We start from the raw sequence: 11,800 nt of genomic DNA, 5'->3' as shown, positions 1-11,800 counted from the left end.
GGGTTTCGCTATGATTACCAGAGACAGTGAGGGTTAAAGGTAGCGTCTCACGCTGAATCCTGGGGAGAGGACTACCATCCAAAGCGAACAAGGCCGTGGGCTCCCTTAACTGTCTGAGAGGAATGTCATGTTCCCGAGCCCAGGTCTCGTCCATAAAACAGCCCTCCGCCCCAGAGTCTATCAAGGCACTGCAGGAAGCTGACGAACCGGTCCAGCGTAGATGGACCGACAAGGTAGTGCAGGATCTTGAAGGAGAGACCAGAGTAGTGGCGCTCACCAGTAGCCCTCCGCTTACTGATGAGCTCTGGCTTTTACTGGACATGAAGTGACAAAATGACCAGCGGAACCGCAATAGAGACAGAGGCGGTTGGTGATTCTCCGTTCCCTCTCCTTAGTCGAGATGCGGATACCCCCCAGCTGCATAGGCTCAGCACCCGAGCCGGCGGAGGAAGATGGTAGTGATGCGGAGAGGGGGGCAACGGAGAACGCGAGCTCCTTTCCACGAGCTCGGTGACGAAGATCAACCCGTCGCTCTATGCGAATAGCGAGTTCAATCAAGGAATCCACGCTGGAAGGAACCTCCCGGGAGAGAATCTCATCCTTTACCTCCGCGCGGAGACCCTCCAGAAAACGAGCGAGCAAAGCCGGCTCGTTCCAGTCACTGGAGGCAGCAAGAGTGCGAAACTCAATAGAGTAATCTGTTATGGATCGATTACCTTGACATAGGGAAGACAGGACCCTGGAAGCTTCCTCCCCAAAAACAGAACGATCAAAAACCCGTATCATCTCCTCCTTAAAGTCCTGATACTGGTTAGTACACTCAGCCCTCGCCTCCCAGATTGCCGTGCCCCACTCACGAGCCCGTCCAGTAAGGAGAGATATGACGTAGGCGATACGAGCTGTGCTCCTGGAGTAAGTGTTGGGCTGGAGAGAAAACACAATATCACACTGGGTGAGGAACGAGCGGCATTCCGTGGGCTCCCCAGAGTAACACGGCGGGTTATTGATTCTGGGCTCCGGAGATTCGAAAGCCCTGGAAGTGGCCGGTGGATCGAGGCGGAGATGGTGAATCTGTTCTGTGAGGTTGGAGACTTGGGCGGCCAGGGTCTCAACGGCATGTCGAGCAGCAGACAATTCCTGCTCGTGTCTGCCTAGCATCGCTCCCTGGATCTCGACGGCTGAGTGGAGAGGATCCGAAGTCGCTGGGTCCATTCTTGGTCAGATTCTTCTGTTATGCACGTGAGTGAGGACCCAAAAGCGGTTTAACAAAAACAGAGTCCTTTAATGTCAAAACACAGGTAAGACATAGATCCTCTTCAAATGTATATGATGGCAAAGTAAACAACCCGCAGAGAGGGCGACAAATGAAACATAAAGTCCTTCTGAAGATCACAGAAGAGTTCCCCTTCTAGCAGCAGAGGAGAATAGCTGGGTAGAGTCCCCTTCTAGCAGCAGAGGAGATTAGCTGGGTTGTAGAGGACAGAGGTACCTGATCACACGTAGCCTCAGATGAACAGGCAGATTCCGACAGGACAGGACAAGGTTGAAGCAAACGAGACGATAGTTTGGTTCTGGCATGAGAAACTCAAACGAGAATCTGACAAAGACAGAAGCAGGAACAGAGAGAGAAATAGAGACCTAATCAGAGGGAAAAAAGGGAACAGGTGGGAAAAGGGTGAACGAGGTAGTTAGAGAAGATGAGGAACAGCTGGGGGAAAGAGGGGAAGAGAAGGTAACCTAATACGACCAGCAGAGGGCGACGGAGTGAAGAGAAAGAACAGGAACAAGACATAATATGACAATACATGACATATCATTAACAGTATGCAGGCCTTTCGACATGGGGTCATTCATTACCATGCTGAAACATGAGGTGATGGCGGCAGATGAATGGCACGACAATGGGCCTAAGGATCTCGTGACGGTATCTCTGTGCATTCAAATTGCCATTGATAAAATGCAATTGTGTTCGTTGTCCGTAGCTTATGCCTGCCCACACCATAACCATACAGCCAACACGACGCCATATACGTACGTGGTCTGTGGTTGTGAAGCCGGTTGGACATACTGCCAAATTCTCTAAAACAACATTGAAGGCGGCTTAAAGAAATAAATATTAAATTCTCTGGCCACAGCTCTGGTGGACATTCCTGCAGTCAGCATGCCAATTGCACGCTACCTCAAAAGAAGTCAACCAGCGGTTTTCCTTGCTCCTATTTTTCTCAGTCTCTGTCTCTGAGACATCTGTGGCCTTGTGAGGTGTGACAAAACTGCACATTTTAGCGTGGCCTTTTATTGCCTCCAGCACGAGTTGCACCTTTGTAATGATCATGCTTTTTAACCCACAAGAGTCTACGCCCTGTCTGGGCCGAGGGGTTTGTATCGGCCTTACTGCTATTTGCCCATACAAATTGTGACGCCCTGAATTATTCTGAACCGTCTCAGTGCTTCTCCTTCCAATAGGGTGCTTTCCCTTTAATTCCCAATTAAATAGCCAGCATCAGCTGTGCAAAAGTGGGGTTGTGATGGAGACGTGAATGAGGATGTGTTCAACCCTCAGTTCCGAAGCTTCTCTATTCGGGTTGTTTTGTTGCCGTTAAACATGTGTTTTGTAGCCTAAGAGTTTACCCAGGATCGGATCCACTCTTTGCGTCCGTGGACTACACCTCTCCGTTCTTCGTGGCCTTTCTCCGCTGGAGATCTGTTGGCGGATTGGATTGTCTGACTGACCGACTGACTACCACCTTTTTGTATACGGTATTTCATTTGTTTTGATGTGATGTATACGGTGATGATTTATGTCGTTAGTTGTAGTTGAGGACTTAGTAAGAGTTGATACGCTTTAAAGTTCTGTGGTAAAATAATTGTTATATTGATTGTATGATTAATACTGGGTTTACGCTACACGGAATGAACGGACAAACATTGCGTGACAACAGTCACTTGAGTTCACTGAACTCCTTTACCGGGCTGGACTCTTTTTAGGCCTGAGGTACAGGACATTTCTGGAGGAACCAGAACTCATTGTGTTATATTATTATGTGTGTGTAATCATTGATGTTGCTAATACAACCCACGCAAAATAATATAGTTGTTTTTGAAGTTCTTTTCAATGTTTTAAGGGTTTATGAAAAGTTTATTTCCATCCTGACTTTTACATAAGTCCTTTGTATTGGTGTAGACTTGACGGACCAGCTGGGACTCATTTCCTCCCAAACTAAAAGGAGAAATCAATGTTTTCTCTGGTAGGCACAACCTACCTGGCACCCCTATAAATAATAACCTCAAGTCAAAACCGTTACAAAATGCATTAAATAACAGAATCACTACATGGAACTGAAGTGTCTGTCCTAAATCTGAGAGATATAAGTTGACAAATATATGTGTATATATATATTTTTCATGTTTTTATCCCCTTCTTTTTGTTGGCACTAAACAGTCTAAGCCCTGGGGGGGCCTATGTAACACTTCTGCGTTAAATGGGCGGATTGAGACTGCTAGGCTACCTGCCGCCCTTTTCTCTAAGGCTTTTGATACAGTTGATCATGCTATACTAAGGCAGAGATTGTCGAGTGTAGGTCTTTCAGAGCATGCAGTTGCATGGTTTGCTAACTATCTGTCTGATAGAACTCAGTGCTCTCAATTTGATGGGCTTATGTCTGTTAAATTGTCTGTCTTTAATGGTGTGCCCCAAGGCTCTTTTCCTGGTCCTCTCTTATTCACTATTTATATAAATGATTTAGACAAAAATGTCCAAAATGCACAACTTCATTTTTATGCTAATGATACTGTTATTTACTGTTGTGCCTCATCTCTTACAAAAGCTTCCCAGAACTTGCAAACTGCTTTTTATACTGTTCAACATACCTTGTGTCAATTGAAGCTTATCCTCAATACTGACTAAACTAATGGTGTTTTCTAAAGCAAGAAATAGACCTCTGAACCTTTCAACTATTACTACCTGTCAGGGCAAGGAGATTGAGGTTGTAACCTCATACAAATAACTTGGAATTTGAATTGATGATGGCCTCTCTTTTAAATTGAGAATATTCAACAACTTACAAAAAAATTGAAGCTGAAATTGGGATTTTATTTTAGGAATAAGGCCTGTTTTTCTGTTGAAGCCAGGAGGAGGCTAGTAATCAGCTACATTTATGCCTTTACTAGACTATGGGGATATTTTATATATGAATGCTTCCGCTCAGTGTTTGAGATCAATTGACACCCTTTACCATGGCACTGTGAGATTTATTTTAAACTGCAAAACCCTTACCCACCACTGCACTTTGTATAACAGGGTTGGCTGGCCTTCTCTAGTCACTCGTAGGCTCAGTCACTGGTATACTTTTATTTACATAGCCATTTTGGATTTACTACCTTTTTATTTGGGCATTTTTATTGTTCAGAAATGTGGTGGGTACTCTCTTCGTTCGCTGGACTTTATCCTGCTAACTGTTCCAAATGTCCAAACGGAATTTGGTAAAAGGGCTTTTATGTCCTCTGTGTCATCGTCTTGGAACGCCTTACAAAATACTTTTAAACTGGAAGAACCTGTCCCGATTGGTATTTTTAAATCACTGATGAATGATCTTGAGACTGATTCCCCGACCTGTCAATGTTTTTAATTTGCTGTTTTTGATTTTGTTATCATCTTGTGAATTCTATGGTTTTTACTAGATTACTTGTAGTTTTTCATGTTGTTTGTCTGTCATTTTTGTAATGACTTGGTTGCTGCCTATCTTGGCCAGGACGCTCTTGAAAAAAAGATTTTAAATCTCAATGAGCCCTTCCTGGTTAAATAAAATAAATAATGCACAGACACACTAAAGCTGTACAGTGTAGTTTGAGTAGTCAGTTTCAATTATTTGCAGATGTATTCCCTATTATTTACAAATTGAAAGATGTAACATTTTAAATGAATGTGGCAGAACAGTTTAGCATAGAGTTCAGTCTTTTTTCCTCCTTGGCCTCGTTTTTCATTACATGGGATTTCCCCAGTGCCAACTTCACATGAGATGGCCGCTGTCTACTGTCATGTGGTGCTGGATGACAGATATCGCTTTGCCAATATCGCTGCTGTCCATAGTCCTGAAATACACAATCTCGGCTATTTGCATATGTACGACCTTCCAAACTTGACCCCACACACATACACACACATTGATGCTAATCTCTCACACACTTTTGAACATTGCACAACCTGCAACAAGACACTGAAAGAGCATTTTATTCCAAGTGTGTTTGTGTTTGAATAAAGACCCGAAGAAGGAAATCAATGTGTGGATGTTGATTGGACAATGTATATGTGCTTTGCAGAAGCCAGTTTTTTTTTTTTTGCATTCCTTGTAGCGTGTATTTTATTGGAGTATGATCAGATTGCTTTGTTTAAACCCGAATGAAGATTTGGTCTGAGAAACTATGCCGATTATAGCATGATTGCTATTTTTTATACTTTTTAAATAAGGCAGTGTTTATATGACCCTCTTTCAAAGAGTCGCTCGTTAATCACTTTCTTGCAGATATACAGTGCCTTCAGAAAGTATACCCCTTAACTTATTCCTCATTTTGTTTTCTTACAGATGGATTAAATTATAGTTTTTTTTATCATCTCACCCAGCTGCAGACAATACCTCATAATGACAAAGTGAAAATATGTTTTTAATTTTTTCTCAATTGTATTAAATTAAATACAGAAATATCTAATTTACAATATTCACACAGTATTCACATTTAAGTATTCACAATACATGTTAGAATCACCTTTGGCAGCGATTAAAGCTCTGAGTCTTTCTGGGTAAGTCTCCAAAAGCTTTGCACCCTTGGATTGTACCATATTTGCAATATCACAATATATACAGTACCAGTCAAAAGTCTGGACACACCTACTCATTTAAGGGTTTTTCTTTCTTTTTACAATTTTTTTACATTTTAGAATAATAGTGAAGACATCAAAACTATGAAATAGCACAATTGTAATCATGTAGTAAGAAAAAAGTGTTAAACTAATCAAAATATAGATTCTTCGAAGTAGCCATCCTTTTCCTTGACCACTTTGCACACTCTTGGCATTCTCTCAACTCTTTTCATGAGGTAGTCACCTGGAATGTTTTTCAATTAACAGGTTTACCTTCTTAAGTTAATTTGTGGAATTTCATTCCTTCTTAAAGCGTTTGAGCCAATAGGTTGTGTTGAGACAACCCTATTTGGTAAATGACCAAGTCCATATTATGCCAAGAATAGCTCAAATAAGCAAAGAGACAGTCCAACGTTACTTAAGACATGAAGGTCAGTCAATATGGAAAATTTCAAGAACTTTGAAAGTTTCTTCTAGTGCAGTCGCAAAAACCATGAAGCGCTATGATGAAACTGGCTCTCATGAGGAAGACCCAGAGTAACCTCTGCTGCAGAGGATAAGTTCAGTAGAGTTAACTGCACCTCAGATTGGAGCCCAAATAAATGCTTCACAGAGTTCAAGAAACACACATCTCAACATACACTGTTCAGAGGAGACTGCGTGAATCAGGCCTTCGTGGTCGAATTGCTCCATTGAAACCACTACTAAAGGACGCACACCAATAATAAGAAGAGACTTGCTTGGGCGAAGAAACACCAGCAATGGACCTTAGACTGGTGTAAATCTGTACTTTGGTCTGATGAGTCCAAATATTTGCCTATCAATGTGTGTGTAAAGAATCCAGGGTGTTTAGTTGTGTCACGACTTGTGCTGCTCACCAAGGAACGATGGGAGAGAGGGGGTTTTCCCACACCTCCATCAACTTCACCCCAACCAACACCACGACCCACACCGCTGTCCACTCCTCCGTCACCTGGACTTCAGGACCCTGGCTGCCAGCGTGGGATGGAATGAGAGGGCCCTGCAGGGACACCACCCTTACCCTCGACCAGCTGGATAACCTGTTGGCCACCCGCGGACGTCCAGATCGGGGTCCGTCCATTCCATTCCCCAGCACCTCCGATCCTACACTGTACTTTTGGTAATACTTTGTGAGTAGGCAACAAATACAATCATCTTAAATTGACATGTTGAATTTCTTTGCCATAGTAAATTGTGTATTGCGCAAATTTCCCTAATGCGGACAGTGTGTGTTACTAACTTATACAAGCTTGCATTTTCACCCTATAAATCTTAGTGGAATTACACAAAATGTTAACCTCAAACAAAAGCATGGGATTTGTTCTCTACAGTGGCTACAGCAGAGAACTGGAAGGAAATTCAGCCAAAGGAGGTGTTGGCTTTGGGGATGACCAGTGAGATATACCTGCTGGAGCGCGTGCTACGGGAGATAAGGCGGAGCTTTACCTAGCATAGACTAAAAAGATGACCTGGAGCCAGTGGGTCTGGCGACGAATATGTAGTGAGAGCCAGCCGACTAGAGCATACAGGTCGTAGTGGCCATATCAATACAATTGACCCTTTCTTTACACTGTTCTAATAAAAGTACATTTCCATAATATCATCTAGCTTCCATAAACGTCGAACAAGGCTTGAACCCAGGATTGAACCCATGTGCTTCAGTTTACAAAAACAGATGACTTAGCACATCTATTTCCTTCTTAAAATGTCAACATTCTGGAAAGTAGAGTTGTGCAAAAGCTAATTTCACAACTAAATATACTCATCAGAGAATTTGGGGATTAACTTCAGAGCGCATGCATTTCAAGTATTAGCTCTACCGTAGAGGCACATCCCCTTACTATATAATAGCAGGGTTGCCATTTTGAGAAAACATTTTTTTCTTCAAAGTCCTCCAGTGAAAGAACCTTCCCATGGTACCAGCTATCTTTCAGTAAGGCACAGATGGGATTTGAACCCATGATCTTCGGTTTACAAGACCGACGCCTTACCGCTTGGCCACCATGCCACTCTATGCTGCAAGATATTTATCAACATTCTGGAAAGTAGTAGTTGTGTAATGTGAATTTGGCACACAAATAACATCTCTGTTTCCTGTGAGAATTGTAACATCTTGGAAAGTAGGAGTTGTGTAATGTGAATTTGGCACACAAATACTCAGTGGAGAACCTTGGGATTGAACCAAGGACCTCATACTAAAATAGCATGCACTCCCCCTCTGAGCTTCGATCCCATTTCATTTGCAGATAAAATGCAATATTAATACAATGTACTTTTTATATACACCACTCCATTGAAACTACAATGAAATGATAGCAGCAATTCTAAATACAAGCAAGTATGGACAGTCATCTAACCCATGAACTTCAGTTTTTGAAAATGATGCAATTGAAGTTGGCAACCATGCCACTTCTGTTCCATAAATGTACGAACAGGGATTGAACACATGTTCTTCAGATTACAAGAGCAAATTATTTAGCACATCTCTGTTTCCTGCTGAGAATTTCAACATTCTGGAAAGTAGGAGATGGGCCATTGCAAAAATTTTAATGGAGAAGCTGGGGATTGAACCCAGGACCTCATACATGCGAAGCATGCGCTCTACCACTGAGCTACATCCCCTTTCTGGGAAAAAAAAAAATGTTTCTTATTTTTTTTAAATTTCACCTATAATTAACCAGGTAAGCTAGTTGAGAACAAGTTTTCATATTCAACTGCGACCTGGCCAAGATAAAGCAAAGCAGCGCAACACAAACAACAACACAGAGTTACAGATGGAATAAACAAGCGTACAGTCAATAACACAATAGAAGAAAAAAAAGAAAGTCTATATACAGTGCGTGCAAATGGAGGTAAGGCAATAAATAGGCCATAGTAGCGAAGTATTTACAATTTAGCAAATTAACACTGGAGTGATAGATGAGCAGATGATGATGTGCAAGTAGAAATACTGGTGTGCAAAGAGCAGAAAGTATATTAAAACAATATGGGGATGAGGTAGGTAGATTGGGTGGGCTATTTACAGATGGGCTTTGTACAGCTGCAGCGATCAGTTAGCTGCTCAGATAGCCGATGTTTAAAGTTAGCAGTGTTGCCAACACCTCAGTAAGGAAAGTAGCTATTGGCTGTCCTAAAAGTCGCTGGAAGTTGCTAAATGATGTCATCACCTAATTTGCATAATTGTCCATGTGCATGTAATTGTGATGGACACTGTAGGAGTGAGGAATAACATTGTGGAAGAGACAAAAGGTGAGTAAAATGAAAATGTCTGCAAGTATTCAGAGGGGTCTGAATACTTGCTAAATACAGCGACTAAGTCGCTAATTTGGCAACACTGAAAGTTAGTGAGGGAAATATGTCTCCAGCTTCAGCGATTTTTGCAATTCGTTCCAGTCATTGTCAGCAGAGAACTGGAAGGAAAGGCGGCAAAAGGAGGTGTTGGCTTTGGGGATGACCAGTGAGATATACCTGCTGGAGCGCGTGCTACGGGTGGGTGTTGTTATCGTGACCAGTGAGCTGAGATAAGGCGGAGCTTTACCTAGCATAGACTAAAAAGATGACCGGGAACCAGTGGGTCTGGCAACGAATATGTAGCGAGGGCCAGCCGACTAGAGCATACAGGTCGTAGTGGCCATATCAATACAATACTTTACACTGTTCTAATGAAAGTACATTTCCATAATATCATCTAGCTTCCATAAACGTCGAACAAGGCTTGAACCCAGGATGAACCCATGTGCTTCAGTTTACAAAAACAGATGACTTAGCACATCTATTTCCTTCTTAAAATGTCAACATTCTGGAAAGTAGAGTTGTGCAAAAGCTAATTTCACAACTAAATATACTCATCAGAGAATTTGGGGATTAACTTCAGAGCGCATGCATTTCAAGTATTAGCTCTACCGTAGAGGCACATCCCCTAACTATATAATAGCAGGGTTGCCATTTTGAGAAAACATTTTTTTCTTCAAAGTCCTCCAGTGAAAGAACCTTCCCATGGTACCAGCTATCTAAGGTACGGATGGGATTTTAACCCATGATCTTCGGTTTACAAGACCGCCTTACCGCTTGGCCACCATGCCACTTTATGCTGCAAGATATTTATCAACATTCTGGAAAGTAGTAGTTGTGTAATATGAATTTGGCACACAAATACTCAGTGGAGAACCTTGGGATTGAACCAAGGACCTCATACTAAAATAGCATGCACTCCCCCTCTGAGCTTCGATCCCATTTCATTTGCAGATAAAATGCAATATTAATACAATGTACTTTTTATATACACCACTCCATTGAAACTACAATGAAATGATAGCAGCAATTCTAAATACAAGCAAGTATGGACAGTCATCTAACCCATGAACTTCAGTTTTTGAAAATTATGCAATTGAAGTTGGCAACCATGCCACTTCTGTTCCATAAATGTACGAACAGGGATTGAACACATGTTCTTCAGATTACAAGAGCAAATTATTTAGCACATCTCTGTTTCCTGCTGAGAATTTCAACATTCTGGAAAGTAGGAGATGGGCCATTGCAAAAATTTTAATGGAGAAGCTGGGGATTGAACCGAGGACCTCATACATGCTAAGCATGCGCTCTACCACTGAGCTACATCCCCTTTCTGGGAAAGAAAAAAATGTTTCTTATTTTTTTAAATTTCACCTATAATTAACCAGGTAAGCTAGTTGAGAACAAGTTTTCATATTCAAATTAGCTGAGCTAAAGAAATTAAAAAATCACGAAGGGACTCGAACCCTCAATCTTCTGATTCGAAGTCAGACGCCTTATCCATTAGGCCACGCAGTCTATGTGATACAGCCCTATTTGACATTATACAGACTTTGCTATGCAACCATAGACATAAAAATTGTGAACCTGTCCGAATGAGGAAAGCTAGTGATTTTTAACAAGTACAAAGATACTCTTCAATCTTTCAATGCAGATTCAGACACAATAATTCTCAGGCCTTGCAGTCTTAGATTATTAAAGTTGAACAACAATGTCCAAGCTTTTCAAAGCAACAAGAACAATGCCTTATTTTGGGAAATTGCAAACATGTACGAATTAGCTGAGCTAATGAAGTTAAACGACCCTATTTGACATCATACAGACTTTGCTGTGCAACAGTAGACATCAAAGATGTGAACCTGTCCAAATGAGGAAAGCTAGTGATATTTAACAAGTAAGAAGAGACCTTTTCCCTCAATCTTGCGATGCAGAATCATACACAATATTTCTCAGGCCATGCAGTCTTAGATTATTAAAGTTGAACAACAATGTCCAAGCAACAAGACCAATGCCTTATTTCGGGAAATTGCAAACATGTCCATATTAGCAGATTTAATGAAATTAAACGACCACGAAAATGCCTCAAAACCTCAATTTTCGGTTTTGAAGTAAGACGCCTTATGCACGAGGCAACACCTTCTGCTCCATATTCTCCGATATGACATCAAACAGACGTTGATTAGCAACAACAGACATCAAAATTGTGAACCTATCTGAATGAGGAAAGCTAGTGATATTTTACAAGTACGAAAAGACTATGTCCCTCAATCTTGCGATGCCGAATCAGACATAATATTTCTCAGGTCTTGCAGTCTTAGATTATTGAAGTTGAACAACATTGTCCAAGCTTTTCAAAGCAACAAGACCAATGCCATATTTCGGGAAATTGCAAACATGTACGAATTAGCTGAGCTAATGAAATTAAACGACCCTATTTGACATCATACAGACTTTGCTATGCAACAGTAGACATCAAAGTTGTGAACCTGTCCGAATGAGGAAAGCTAGTGATTTTTAACAAGTACAAAGATACTCTTTCCTTCAATCTTTCGATGCAGATTCAGACACAATAATTCTCAGGCCTTGCAGTCTTAGATTATTAAAGTTGAACAACAATGTCCAAGCTTTTCAAAG

At 41.5% G+C, this 11,800-nt stretch overlaps 3 non-coding genes across 3 annotated transcripts; all 3 read right to left on the bottom strand.

Moving 5' to 3' along the window:
* Nucleotides 1-7,811: 7,811 nt before the first annotated feature.
* trnat-ugu (transfer RNA threonine (anticodon UGU)) lies at nucleotides 7,812-7,883 on the bottom strand. The gene has a single exon. It is a non-coding gene; the product is annotated as a tRNA-Thr (tRNA).
* A 542-nt stretch (nucleotides 7,884-8,425) lies between these two features.
* Nucleotides 8,426-8,497, bottom strand: trnaa-cgc (transfer RNA alanine (anticodon CGC)). The gene has a single exon. It is a non-coding gene; the product is annotated as a tRNA-Ala (tRNA).
* Nucleotides 8,498-10,424: 1,927 nt separating this feature from the next.
* On the bottom strand, nucleotides 10,425-10,496 carry trnaa-agc (transfer RNA alanine (anticodon AGC)). The gene has a single exon. It is a non-coding gene; the product is annotated as a tRNA-Ala (tRNA).
* Nucleotides 10,497-11,800: the final 1,304 nt, after the last annotated feature.

Source organism: Oncorhynchus clarkii, chromosome 20, assembly GCF_045791955.1.
Source record: "Oncorhynchus clarkii lewisi isolate Uvic-CL-2024 chromosome 20, UVic_Ocla_1.0, whole genome shotgun sequence".
Classification (NCBI taxonomy): Eukaryota; Metazoa; Chordata; class Actinopteri; order Salmoniformes; family Salmonidae; genus Oncorhynchus; species Oncorhynchus clarkii.
Note: the sequence above shows the minus strand (reverse complement) of the source record. Positions and strands in the feature narration are given on the sequence as shown.